This window comes from Mesoplodon mirus (assembly GCF_964341445.2).
Source record: "Mesoplodon mirus genome assembly, contig: HAP1_SCAFFOLD_1041, whole genome shotgun sequence".
NCBI lineage: Eukaryota > Metazoa > Chordata > Mammalia > Artiodactyla > Ziphiidae > Mesoplodon > Mesoplodon mirus.
In genome coordinates, this window is record NW_028295014.1 from 33,988 (window position 1) to 48,762 (window position 14,775).

Below are 14,775 nucleotides of genomic sequence, written 5' to 3' on the forward strand. Positions count from 1 at the left end.
ACAAAAAGGGGCAGGGGAAAGAGGGGCTAGGGCATGGGGATTTTGGTGTGTGGATGAAAACCTAGATCCTCTGTGCACCTAGCAAAAGGCCTTGCCTATAAAAGACACTTGATAAACTCTGATTTTGGTGCACACACTGGAGGACAGGAAGCAGAAACTATGGGTTTGAGGTCACATTCATGTTGATGGTATTTCCTGGAATGCTTAGGCAGTCTACAAATAAAGCTATTTGTTTAAAAAAAAGACTGTATGAGGGAAGAGGATGCCTTGCTTTCTAATCATCAAATCCCAGGGAAAATGAAAGCATTCTCATTGCTCTTACAGAGATCAGTTTCAAAAAGTCAAATTTCCTTTCCATTACTCTTCAGTTCTCAGGACCATGGTATTTCTGGGAACACTTGATATGAGGACATATTGTTCTTATTTCAGTAAGGTTTTTTTTTTTGGCCACACAGTGCGGCTTGCAGGATCTTAGTTCCCAGACCAGGGATCAAACCTGGCCCTAGCAGTGAAAGCGCTGAGCCCTAACCCTGGACCACCAGGGAATTCCCCCAGTGAGCCTTCTTGAATTTCGTGCTCAGTAGGGTGAAGGACCACAAATCAGAATATAGGTGGCATTTTCTAAAGATATCTTTTTCCTTATTGAAAGCTGTGATTTCCTAATTCACTAGTGCTTTCTGTATCCAAGAAGGGCAGCAGATGAAAAAGACTCAGGGGAGGGAGCAACCCCTGGGGCTTTGGACAATGGAGAAACCCACCAGGAGCTCTGGAAGGCTGAAGAAAAGTATTACCACTTTCCAGAGCCCATTGGCAGCATGCTTCCTGCTCTCTGTGGCTCTTTGAGGAGGCTCAGTCCAGAAGGACTGTGTTTCTTCATGAGCAAGACCAGGTTTCGTCTTCAAAAGCAAGCAAACAGGGCTTCCCTGGTGGCACAGTGGTTGAGAAACAGCCTGCTAATGCAGGGGACACGGGTTCGAGCCCTGGTCTGGGAAGATCCCACATGTCGTGGTACAACTGGTCCCGTGAGCCACAACTACTGAGCCTGTGCGTCTGGAGCCTGTGCTCAACAACAAGACAGGCCGCGACAGTGAGAGGCCTGCGCACCGCGATGAAGAGTGGCCCCCGCTTGCTGCAACTTGAGAAAGCCCTTGCACACATTCGAAGACCCAACACAGCCAAAAATTAATTAATTAATTAATTAATTTTTAAAAAAAAGCAAGCAAACAAACAAAAGTGAAGACTCCCCAGCATCAGGGTGACCAGCAAGTACTATTTTGAAGGGAGTAGTGGATATTAAGACAGATTTCCATCTTTCAGGGAGCGGTTTCTAAAACTCTGGTGACATTGACATCTTTGCTGAGAGCCTGCTATATGCCAGGCACTGTACTTGATGTCGGGAATATGAAGATTATCAATAAAACAAAGTGCCCGTCTCAGGGAGTGAGACAGACCCGTGCACACATCATTATAATCAGGGCCAGTGGAAATACCCGGATTTTCCTCAAACCCAGATATGTGCTTATTTGTTTAGAGGAGAGAGGGACTGAGCTGGTCAGGGAAAAGGGCAGAGAAGAACAGCTTTCAGACCTAAAATCCCTGCAGACAACTGAACCCACCCTCCACAGAAGGCAGTTTCGACATCATGTTTCCCTGAAGCTCCCTTGGGAGTCCTACCTTTGTCCCCCAACTGTCCCCACAAGGCACTTATCCAAGAATTTCTTCCAGGCACGTATGGTTGTCTCCACAAGAGAAATCCAGATAAAAACGATATTCTCCATCTTTGTACATTTCTGTTTAATTTTAACCCTCCTAATGGACTAACTCCCTGGGAAAATGTTTGACTACAATATCCCTTAATCCAGCTTTTATTGTAATACAAAGAGGTACATGAAATTAGAGGGTTATGAACATTGAGACATATTGGTAGGGCCCTTAGAGTTGGGATTAAATTATCTCACATGAGAAGTACTTCACAAGTTGTTTTACAGAGCATGGGGGGCATTTTTGATGGAGAGGGCAACCTGCTTCCCTCATTCAGGTGACAGGTGAGATGCATTTCAAAGCCTGGTGTCCAGGCATTTGAGATTGGGAAGGTGAAGATTTCCAGTAGCCAGGTGACTCAATGTGGATTATCAGGATTTAAGTGACACCAGTAAAGCTGATCTCCAATGTCCAGCTAGTAAATATCAGCGAGTTTTGCTGCCCAACATCCATTCATCCCTTTTCTGGAATCTACTATAGCAATTTTTCTCTGGAGAATTGCTGTCTCCCTAACTCCTTGTCTAATGTACTTCAGATGACACTGCTTTTTGCTCCAGGTGGCTCTAGCCCGACCAATCAGAGTACTGCATTTTCCTGGCCAGAGATTTGTTTCAAGGATGGATCCAATCAAAGCCCACAATATATCGTGAGACTTTGTGGAAACCACTGAGAGAGCTTCTCCACGGAGTTGATCCTGGAACCGCTGGTACGCATCTTGTTTGCACAGAAGAAGCCTGAGAATGAAGCCAGTGTGAGACAAGCAATGGGGAGAGAACAGAACATACACCATACCTGAATTAAGCCCTACTGCTTTTAAAAATTGTAAAAAAAAAAAAGAAAAAAGTTTATAATACATCTTCTTTAAGCAGTTTTAGTTGGGTTTTTTGATACTTGCAATAGAAAAAGTCCTGACCTGTACACTAGGTGATAGAGAATTGGTTTCCTTGGCCCACGCGCCATGAGTAGAGCAGACTTAGTAGGCTTCCAAAGTACAGGTGACCCAGTAGAACTTAGTCTCCAAGGTCCACACTAGTGAGTTCCAAACCTTATTGGTGACCAACAGACACAACAAAAATATCAGTGGAGCTCCTTACCAAGAAATTCTTGATCACTCTATCTGGTGAAATGGAGGATAGGCAGAAATGGATATTTTTCAAAAGCACCCGTATCATTTATCTATTGCAGCACCCCAAAACTTAATGGCTTAAAATAACAATACCTATTTGCTCACAGTTCTCAAGGGGCTGCTGACTTGGTTCTTCTCTTAGATTTGCTTGGGATCCTCATGTGGCTGCTGTCATGTGGCAACTCATCTCCTGTCTCAAGTGCTAGCAGTTGATGTTGGCTGAGGATTCTCCACCAATCTAGCTGCAACTTGTCCATATGGTGGCAGCAGATGAGAGAGAGAGAGAGAGAGAGAAACTGTAAGGTCTCTGAGGCCTAAACTCATGAGCACACAAGACCAATTCCATCCCATTCTATTGGTCAAAGCAAGTCACATGGCTAGCCAAAGTCAGGAACTGGGAAACTAATCTCCACCACCTAATAGGAGAAGCTGCAAAGAATATGTGGCCGTGTCTAATCTACCATAGTACCCAAGCTTCTTAAGCTTTAATGTACCAAATACCACAAACTTAATGGAGTAAAACAACACAGATTTAATATCTTACAATTCTGGAAGTCAGAAGTCCTAAAATCAATTTGTTGGCAGAGCTGTATTCTTTCTGGAGGCGCTAGGGGAGAATCTGTTTCCTTACTTTTTTCAGCTTCTAGAAGCCACCTTCATTCCTTGTTTTGCAGCCCCCTCCTCAAGCTTTAAGACCAAAACCAAGCATCAGATCTCCCCACCTCCCCGACTTCTGCTTCCATTGTCACATCTTCTTCTCTGACCCTCCTGCCTCCCTCTTCCATTTTATAAAGACGCTTATGGTTACACTGGGCCCATCCTGATAATTTAAGATAATCTCCCGAATTTAAGATCCTTAATCACACTGCAAAGTCCCTTTCGCCATTTAAGGTGACATACTGACAGGTTCTGGAGATTAGGACACGGACATCTTTGGAGGATGATTATTCTGTTACCACATTTGGGAATCTTAGATCAAGGGAAACTGTCACATAATTCAAAGGATCCAGTGATCTAGTCTGGGTTACCCTGACAGGCTCTGCATGCTCAGGCAGCGTACAGGCAGTCAAAGGACTGGGCTCCATTTTTTTTTTAATATTTATTTGTTTATTTGGCTGCACCAGGTCTTAGTTGTGACGCGTGGGATCTTCGTTGCCGCATGCAGGATCTTCATTGTGGTGTGCAGGATCTTTTAGTTGCAGCATGTGGGATCTAGTTCCCTGACCAGGGATTGAACCCAGGCCCCTGCATTGGGAGCATGGAGTCTTAACCACTGGACCACCACGGAAGCCCCAGGACTGGGCTTTAGATGCAAGCAGACCAAGCTTTGAATTCCAGTTCACCACTGTCAACTGAAAAAAAGTACACAACGTGAGAGTGGTGATTAAGTTTTATTTGGGGCAAAATGAAGACTATATCCCAAGAGACAGCCTCTGAGATAACTCTGAGGAACTGCTCTGAAGAAGTAAGGGGGGAGGTCAGTATATATGTGATTTTGGTGAAGGAGGATACGTGCAATCAAGCACACATTTTGGTAGAGGGTTGCTGCTAGTCACAAGGAACAAATGTCTCTATTAATGATTTTAGTGTTTTTCTAGATACGAGAAGATGCAAGAAATCGGACTCGTAAAATCTTACCCTAAAAATATCTATCTGAAGGCCTGTTCTGCCAGTTTTTCCCAGAGCACAGAATGCCTCATCCCTGATCTCTTCCCCGAACTCCTTTCAGGGTGTGTTGAAGGTCAGCCACTGCAGTGGCCAGTGACTTCATTCTTGTGGTGCCAGATGGCAAGTGACAATTTTTAGTTGGCAGTGCCTGATCATGGTCAAAATTCGACCATGGTTTGGGAGGCACTTCGTGACCATTTTGTCCCAGAGTGCTAAGACATTCCTGTGCCAGGTGAGGATTTTGTCGATAGGCAACTCAATGTGCTGTTACTGGACTAGGCCCTATTAAGAGTAGCCAAAGTCTCTGGACCACAAGACAGTCTCACTAGTCTGTTATGGTACAGGAAATGATTCCCTCTTGTTACCTTTTCCCATATCTAGAGTTACAATATTATGGACATTGATCTGATATAGAACTATGTATCTGGTCAACTGCTTCAAGTTCACCTAGTCATCATTTTATCAAAGTCTCAGTCACACATTTGATAATGCAAAAAACAACAATTTTAGGGCTTCCCTGATGGCACAGTGGTTAAGAATCTGCCTGCCAATGCAGGGGACACGGGTTCGAGCTCTGGTCTGGGAAGATCCCCCATGCCACGGAGCAACTAAGCCTGTGCACCACGACGACTGAGCCTGCGCTCTAGAGCCCGCTAGCCACAACTACTGAGCCCGCGTGCCACAGCTACTGAAGCCTGTGCACCTCAACAAGAGAAGCCACTGCAATGAGAAGCCTGAGCACCGCAACAAAGAGTAGCCCCCACTCGCCGCAACTGGAGAAAGCCTGCGAGCAGTGACGAAGACCCAACACAGCCAAAAATAAATAAATTAAATAAATAAATTTATTAAAAAAAAGATTTTGTAAAACAGGCAAAATACAAATGATATAGCTAGTAGTATTAGTAAGGTTATAAATAAGAATTTAAGCCTAGAACTTCTATTAGGTGCAGCCCAGTATATCCCCAGGTCATCTGACTTAGCCTGTTCTATACCAGTTCTTATCTTTAAAGGAAATTATATATTGGTATTGTTTATAAGGCGCCCGACCCAATTTCCTACTGTTATTAGCTGGTTATCCTTCGTATGATTTAATATACTAAAGGAGCCTTTAAACTTGAGCATAGCCTGGTGTTAGCCACATAGATACATACCAGAACTGTGTGAGGTTTCCTTGTCATAAACAGGAGGTTATGGTTTTTGACTGAGATTCCGCTTGGTGTTCTGATGGAGCATGAGTGACCCTACAAGAAAATTCATATTTATGGTCAGAGTTGGAGCAGGTATTATTAATTGGCCAGGTGAGGGATATCACCTAGTAATATCAATAGTGGCCTAAAGAGAACTATAATTTCTTTCTTCTAGAATAAATTTCCTAAGGGCTATCCAATTAGAGCCTTGGAGTGGAGAAATCCACCAAAGTAATCCAGAAGAACTGGATATAGGTAAATAGCCATAAAGCCAACAATTGGATTAACTTTAAACACAGTATAAGATTGTGAAATACATTCGGTTCTTAAGCAAAGTTGTGAGCAATTATCAAAGTAATTGGTAGACAGGCCTGGTCCAGCATCTTGGGTCAGATGTCTATTTCAGATGTCATCTTCTCATCCTAGTCTGGAAGTTTCTCCTCTGTTTGAGTCTTGTTTTAAGGTGATTTTAAGGTCAGCAATCCTCTCTCTAGGCCAGTCCAGTGCAGGGACACTTTTGGAAACATTAATCCAAGAGTCAATTCCTTTCAGTTTCGCTGTGCATGAGCTAGTTAAGAGTACCTGATAAGGGTCTTTCCATCTAGGTTGGAGATAGTCCTTTAAATGATGTATTTTCCAGTATGCATAATCCCTGGCTACAGGTCATGAGGCATCTGATCTTCATCCAAAGATAGATTACTGAGATAAACTTCAGAAACAAATTAGAGTGTCCTTTTAATAATTCAGTTAAAGTTTACAATAATATAACATAATAGCAAGGAGCTGAATCGGAAGTGAGGCTTAAGCAGTAAATACAGACCTCAATTAACAAAACTAGAATTTGATATGCACTAAAACATAAATTTTTCTCTCTAAAATTACCCTTATTTTTACCAAATATAGACAAATTAAGATTAATTTGTTTGCATATTAAGTCTAATTTCAGTAACCTTGGCCTGATTACTTAGGTAAGTGTAATTGATCATATAGGGTCTTTTATATTGGCCGTGGGGAGCTTTTCATTAGGAGTCTCAGACTGAAGTTTTCTTTAAAAAAGCCCTCTCAGGGACTTCCCTGGTGGTGCAGTGGTACGAAATCTGCCTTCCAATGCAGGGGACACGGCTTTGATCCCTGGTTGGGGAACTAAGATCCCACATGCCACAGGGCAACTGAGCCTGTGCACCAAAACTACTGAGCCTGAGCGCCACAACTAGAGGCAGAAAGCCCACGCACCACAACTAGAGAGAAGCCTGCGTGCTGCAACGAAGACCCAGCACAGCCAAAAAAATGAAGAAAATAAATAAATAAAATAAAGTAAATGAATATTAAAAAAAAAAAGGCCTCAAGGTCAAGGAAAGCAATGCCAAAGGCTTGTCACAGATTTTGCCTTACAGATTTGGGTGAATTACTCCCTTTTCAAGATCCCCACAATATCAGCCAGGAGGTTGCCTTCCTTATTTACCTGATAAGGCTACTGGGAACCTATGAGTTTCCAATTTCTGAAGGAATCAGGTAGACAGAAAAGATAAATGTTTCAATTCTGTTTACAGAGGTACAACTTACCAAATTGCTGTAAGTCATAACTAGCTTGAGGGAAGGGTCTGCTTATGTCTGGAAAACACAGATGAAAAGCCAGTAATGTTTTAGACAGAAACCATAAAAATTATAACCACATTCATCAGTTCACTCAGTCCTATGCAACTAATCGTTTCTGTTAATAGTTTCATGAAGCCATCCGGTTTTCCACTAGAATTTTTAAATTTCTTACCCAGTTCAGCAAAATGATCTAAAAGTTATCAGAAATCTGTACTTGTCCAAAAGTCCTTGCTATGAATCTTCTTGAAGAGGAAGCATTTTGCAAAGGCATAAGTGTAAGACAATAACTGTCTATGAATGACAAAAGACTTAAGAAGGCACAGTTAAAGACCTGATTAGAATGCTATTGACAAAGAAACTTGGTTACTGCTGTGACACTTTAGGATAATAACCAGAATTATGACGGATAAATTTTACCAGGACATACCAGATTTTTAGGAATTTTAGGTAATTTCTAGACTATGTATATTAATGATATTTACCCATGCAATACAACCTAAGAAGATTTATTACTCATTTGACAATAGTTCCCATGTAATTTAACATACCAAATGAACCTAATTAGTTTAATACCTCTCTTTGGGATGTTTCAGGGAGCCCTTTGAAGCTAGCTAGAGGTCAAAGTTAGCTAGAGGTCAAAGGAACATCTTTAGAATTTGATTTGGGAACTTTGTCAAAAAATATCTAAAAGGTTTTAAAACTCTTGGTCAAATAGGATCATAGGTCACTGTGAAACAATGCTTATCCACTTAACCAAAGTGACAAAAAGATTTCAAAGGCAATTACACACAGTTATAACATGTTACCAGTTAAAGGTAAAAGAAACTTTATAATCTGTTATCAAAAGTGGATCAATATTCTAAGAAAACTTTGTCATCTTAACAGAGAGAAAAACCAAATTCAGGTTTTGCACCAGCTTATTTCTAAAATTCATTTACTCAATTAAATTTATTCTATACTTAGCCAATCCTGACCATGCACAGAACTCTTTTCTCAGGATTCCTTTTCCATAAACCTTCTGTAACTTTCTGTATCCATACTAGTTTGTCCCTTATTTTTTTCCATCCATAAACAACCAGCTCTAGAACAAAATTACTTTTTTTCCCTTAACAAAATGCAATTCCATTCCTCATACCTTCTTTTACTGAAGACACACATCCTACTTTGCTACTATATGCTGAAATGTTTCCTTTATTTTTTCTAGTACCTTTAATTACATATTTAAATTAGAATTCACAACTCTTAAAACCTTACTTTCTAGTGAAGACTAAGAAGTATGCAATTATGAACTGTTGTTTACATTTTCATTCTGTAGATTGGCAAACATAAATACCAGTAATAATTTCTAAAAAACATGTTTTTTTATAGAAAATATCTCAGTGTGGCCCCAGACATGTTTATGAATAGTCCTTAATGCCTTTAGTTTCCCTGTAAAAGGAGGCCAGTGTTCAGTACCTAAGGTTTCATTATCTTATTTTTTTGGGAATGACCTAGTCATTCAATAAACTTCCATCATTTAGCTTAATTTAGTACAACTCTAAACTTTAAAGTTGCCAAGTATCTGGAGAGAATATTTTAAAGTAGATATTCCTAAAACAATTTTCCTAAAGAGTTCACCCAAAACCTCTTTTCTCATTTACATTTAATTTAGTAATAAAACATTTCATTATACCAAGTTATTTTTCTTGCGGACAAATTTGCAACAGATATAATAAGATCTTATTTGACTTTTATTAAACCTAGGTACAATAAAAGTATACTTAATGTTGATGACTCTAAGACATGTCTGTATTAATTAAATCTACAGACAAACCTTAATACCAGGTATTAATTTAATGCTGAATATTTCCCAGTTCACATGAACTTGAAATTCATTCTGGATAGTTTCCTTTTTTATTTCTGAGAATTTTTATAAATGCTTAATTTACTTTAAGCCAATTAAGTAGAGCTCATTTACAAATTAATTTTGATAATACCATCCAAAGGTAAAGACATATGTGCCCACATGGACATATGTACAGACACAATCAGAGATCTCATCGTTTTATTTTAAAACTTAGTCATGAATCAGGTGTTACAATATAAAACTCACTACTTTGTAACAGTTAGAATAAGTCAAATTTCAAAAGGCCTCTTTCCTCCCTGTTTTTCTCCTCAGTCTCTGGAATTAGAGATGGTCTAGATAACTGTTCCTGAGAGCCCTGGTCTCAAGGCACAGGGAGAGAAAAGCATGTTCTCCTAGAAGGACCTGTTCCCTCAAGGGTCAGAATTCTGAAAAGATGTTTTATTAAGCCAGCTTTCTCTAACAACTGCATACAAAATAAAAGAGCCCATAGTGGCTATTTTCAGGGCAAAGTTTCCCTTTAATTGTAATTTAATTTACAAGTAAGTACTTGTAAATATAAGTTTTGTACATACATAAACCTGGCAGGGGTGTTAGTCAGAGGCTGGCTTTCTGATGCTCCTCATGTCTCTGTTTGAGAGGCTCTATATCCCATTTTAAAGTTGAATTTGTCAGGGGTAAAACTTACTAATGAAATTGTGTGATGGGCCAGTGTGCGGCTTGTGAGCTTAACTCCTCCAGGCATCACCCTAGAGTCGTTTCAGCCCTCTTATGTGGCTCAGTTTCACCCTTCAGTGGTCTAAGACCACTGTGAGTGCTCGGATCACTGAATGGCCAATTCTTATACATGATTCCTGGATGAGCAAGTCTTTTTTTTTTTTTTTTTTTTTAGCTGTACGCGGGCCTCTCACTGTTGTGGCCTCTCCCGTTGCGGAGCGCAGGCTCAGAGGCCATGGCTCACGGGCCCAGCCTCTCCGCGGCATGTGGGATCCTCCCAGACTGGGGCACGAACCCGTGTCCCCTGCATCGGCAGGCGGACTCTCAACCACTGCGCCACCAGGGAAGCCCTGAGCAAGTCTTTTAATTAATGTGTGGACTGCCCTGTGGGACCATTGCACGGTATACATATCTCAGTTGCCTGAGAAAGCTCTAACTGACCAGGAGGAGTCTTGTCCCTCTTCTTTGGATCAAAGCTCTCATGTAACATCTTCACTTTTATCCTGACAAATTCTATGAAGGCAGCCAAACTGAGGAAAGGAGTCAGATCAGCTTCTTACCAAACTACTCAGCCCAGACCGCTCAGTGTCTTTAAACTGAGCAAACCCCATTGTTTTTCAGCCAGCCCACCCCCACACACCCCAGAATGTTTCAACCGTGGGCCAGGTACCTGTTATACACTGCCAAATAAAACTCAGGATCATCAACCAATACAGGAGATCCAAGAACCAGGAGAGACTCACCCAAATTTGTCTGGACTCTCCAAGGAGGTGGATGGACACAAGAGGTCTCTGCTGGTATCAATGTTCCAGTGTCTCCTAGAGTTCGGGTAAAGGAGAGAAATCTGCTCTGCATCCCTTCATGGTCGCCAAAACTGTCGACTGGAAAAATATGCACAACATGAGAGCTGTGAGTTAAGTTTTATTTGGGGCGAATGAGGACTATAGCCCAGAAGACAGCCTCTCAGATAACTCTGATAAACTGCTCTGAAGAGGTAAGGGTGGAAGTCAGTATATATGTGATTTTGGTGAAGAGGGATACATGCAGTCAAGCACACATTTTGGCAGAAGGTTGTTGCTACTCATGAGGAGCAGATGTCTCCATTTATGATTTTAGTGATTCTCTAGATATGAGAAGATGCAAGAAACTGGGCTCATAAAACCTTCTGAAAATATCCAACTATCTGAAGGCCTGTTCTGCCAATGTTTCCCAGAGCACAGAAGGCCTCATTCCTGATCTCTACCCTAAACTCCTTTCAGGGTGTGTTGAAGGTCAGCAACTGCAGTGGCTTGAGACTTCATTTTTGTAGTGCCCGATGGCAAGTGACAATTTTTAGTTGGAACCACACGCCAGCTGGGTGAACTTGGACAAGTTGGTAATCTTTGAGAATGTTTTCTGAATTGTAAAATAGGGATAATACCTATCTCACAGGACTGTTATAAGTTTTAAATGAGAAAATATATGTAAAGCACTTCTGATGGTACCTGGAACATAATAGACTTAATAAACGGCAATTAGGGATTTCCCTAGTGGTCCAGTGGGTAAGACTCTGCGCTCCCAATGCAGGGGGCCGGCTTCTATCCCTGGTCAGGGAACTAGACCCTGCATGCATGCTGCAACTAAAAGTCTGCATGCCGTAACTAAAGATCCCACATGCCTCAACGAAGATCCTGCGTGCCGCAGCTAAGACCCAGTGCGGCCAAAATAAATAAATGAATATATTTTTTAAAAACGGTAATTATATTAGAAAGAGTCCTGGTTAGGTTTTCAAACTTCGGAAACATACTTTCACATGGCCCCTCAGGTCTGTCGCTGGAACTGGCCATGTTGACTTGGGAAGAGTGAGAAGAGGTGACAGATATTTTGGGAAAAGACGAGTCTTTCTGGGGTTAGGGATTAATAAGGACAAACTTCAGGATTTAGGAGACATAGAACCAAGTGTCTACAGTGTTGGAAGAAGCATCGGGACTTTATTTGTTGCTGTTGTTGTTGTTTTCAAGATCCTGAAGCATTAATGGGGCAACTTTCAAAGCTTGGGGAAGAGAGAGAGAGGGAAGAAGTACAGGAAGTGAAACCTTGCAGGACCCTGTGGGGCCCTCCAAGGTATAAATCCTTTCCATGTCCCCTGTTTCTTCTCTGTAGGAAATAGTCTTCATTCAGCCTCCTTGACCTTTCCTGAGTTCCAAAGGGCAGATTCAAACAGTTGCTTATCAGGGAAGGGAGGGATTGCAGAAAGAAAGGAGGAGCAATCAGGAAACAGTAGTGCAGCATGGGGCAGGTTCCTGGTTCCTCTTCAAGGAATATACATAACAATATATGTTTGAGTTCTTCTGCAGGAACTAGGGCCCCCTCCCAGGTGGAGGATGGTAAGTTCAGGCTAAGCACTAGATTCTGGGAACACCACCCTCTTACCTCACCACCAACCAATCAGAAGTCTGTCCAAGGTAGAAGATAATGAAGACTCTGACCACCCCCCCCCAAAATGATTCTCCTTTTGAAAACATTCATGGTCCAGCAGAATCTCTGGAGTTGGTTTTTGGACACAAGTCTGCCTTCTCCCCAGGTTGCCAGCCTCCTGAATAAAGCAACCTTTCCTTTCCAAGCAACACTTGCCTCTCAGGTATGGGTTTTTGAGTGGTGAACAGCTGAACCTGAGTTTGGTAGCAGAAGTCCATGAGGTTCAGAAGAGAGACAGCTTTCTGAAACTTCAGAAAAATGACATGGTTTTAGTGTTTCAGTGAGTTAAATCTCTGTTTCTGAAAATAGCTATACATGTTTCTGGAGCTCAGGTGAACTTGAGGTCGACATAGCTTGAGGAAAATGGTGAGTTTCATAGGTTCTCTATAAATGATTTTTTTAAAGTGCATTCCAATTTTGTGATTAATATGGTATACTATGCATTATGGGACATCATGCTGCAAAGAATAATTTATAGTTATTGAAAAGAATTTAAACTTAACCCACCAACAGGTGTTTCATCACAAAATTCCAGGTGCATGTGGCCATAGGAATATTTTCTTCATCTTTACATTTGAAACTGTTATAATCACATTCTGGATGTTCTGATGATTTTTGAAGAGGCTGGAATAGTTTCATTTTTCTTGTTTATTTTTTAGGGGTTCCTTATTTTGCAGATATATTAGAACTGGCTTCAACAAGCAAGCAGGTATCTTACAGGATATTTGGCTAATCCACGATAGGTAAATCTGGCTTTAGCTGCACTGAGAGAGACAATGGAAATTTTGAACTACTCTTGAGTGGGGCTAGGGAGCATAAGCAGATAGGGTAGGGGATCCTTGGAGAAAAAGAACCAGGCATGGCTTTCTTGACAGAAGCCATTTTGTTGTCTAAGCCTGGCCACAATGCTTGCCCTTGCACAGGTCTCAGTAATTAATGATCTTAAGGGAAGAAAAGAATGCAGAAACATTACCTGTTATTAGGCAAGAGAAGTTCTAAAGAGTCCCAGTTCTCTTTCAATGGCAAAGATTAGCCTGAAGTGCTCAGCTACCAGATCAACTGGAACCTAAGGGATAATGATGTTGACGTTTTATGAACTTCATGACTTCAATCAACTGAAGCTTGAGCTCTGTCAATCATGAATATGCTTAAAACTTCTTCAGTTTGACAGTTCTGGGAGACACTGTTTTGGGAAAGATCCTCAGGGTTCTCCTTACTTGCTGCAAGTAATAAATCCTTCCTTCTCTCACTCTTTGATTTCATTGCATCTTTTGGCTCAACACCCACCAAGAGGCAAACCCAGTTTCTTGGTAACGGGAAGGGAAGAAAGGGCGTAAATGATGTAGAAGCTGCTCAGGAGCTGGAGCGCACAGGGCAGCAGTTCAGCTGGGGTGTGGGGGCTCCTGCTAGAGCCCTCATTGGGCTTTAATCCAGCCACACTGTTATGAAACAGGGGCTCTTTGAAGAAATTACTTGGGTCACTAAGGTCGGAGACTCATGAAGTGCCAGCATCCTCGTGTAATCCTCCCTCCCGTGACCTTGGGATCAATAGCCTAAAGACAAAGGAGGCCTCTGTGCTTCCTATCTCAGGGGCAGGAAGGGGAGCAGAATGCTTCAAGGTGGCTTACATAGCTATGTCTTAAAGCAGACTTGGAGAGAGCAGTGATTCAGAAGGAGGTAAGAAAACTTGGGGGGGGGGGCAAGTCCTATCGAAACGTTTAGTGCAGTAAAGTGGTCTGAGGGGTCCACATAAGTACTAAGAACAATGATTATTTAATACAATTTTGCAACCTTAGAGCTGGAAAGGACCTCAGCAACAATCTAGTCCAAACCTTTCGCTGCCATGGAACTCTTCCTTCAAACAAAATCTTCCATAGGAGTCTAAATACAAACCCACATGAAAGCAGGATTGTTCTGGTTGGGGAAGGGTGGGGGAGGGGCTGGGCGAGGTTAGGAAAAAAAAGCTTATTCATAAGATTAGAAAAAAATTTTAAATCATCATGGAAGAAAATCTTTGAATTTATATTTTTATCATAGGCTAAAGAAAACATTGATTGTAAAGTTCCCCAAACGGACACATTAGTAATTTATAAAGTGAAGAGCCTTTGGATTTTAAGGGCATTTTTACTAAAGACATGAGAACAGGGACTCTGACTTTTAGTCTCACGGAAATGAGCCTTGGATGCAAATGTTCAGGTTTCTGGACTATGCTCTGCAGGCTTGGGGCAATGAGTCCCCAAGCCCCACCCCACCAGGTGGCGCCCGTGTTCGGCATTTCCATAACGTTTAGTTCTCTCCTCAAGGGTCAGACAGCCTGCCTCGTGTTTTGTAGGTTTAGATAATCCGACTGGCTGTTACGCTCAAGAAAACAACACTTGTGTTCTTCTGTTTTAACCTCCTTCCCTTTCACTTTCGTTCCA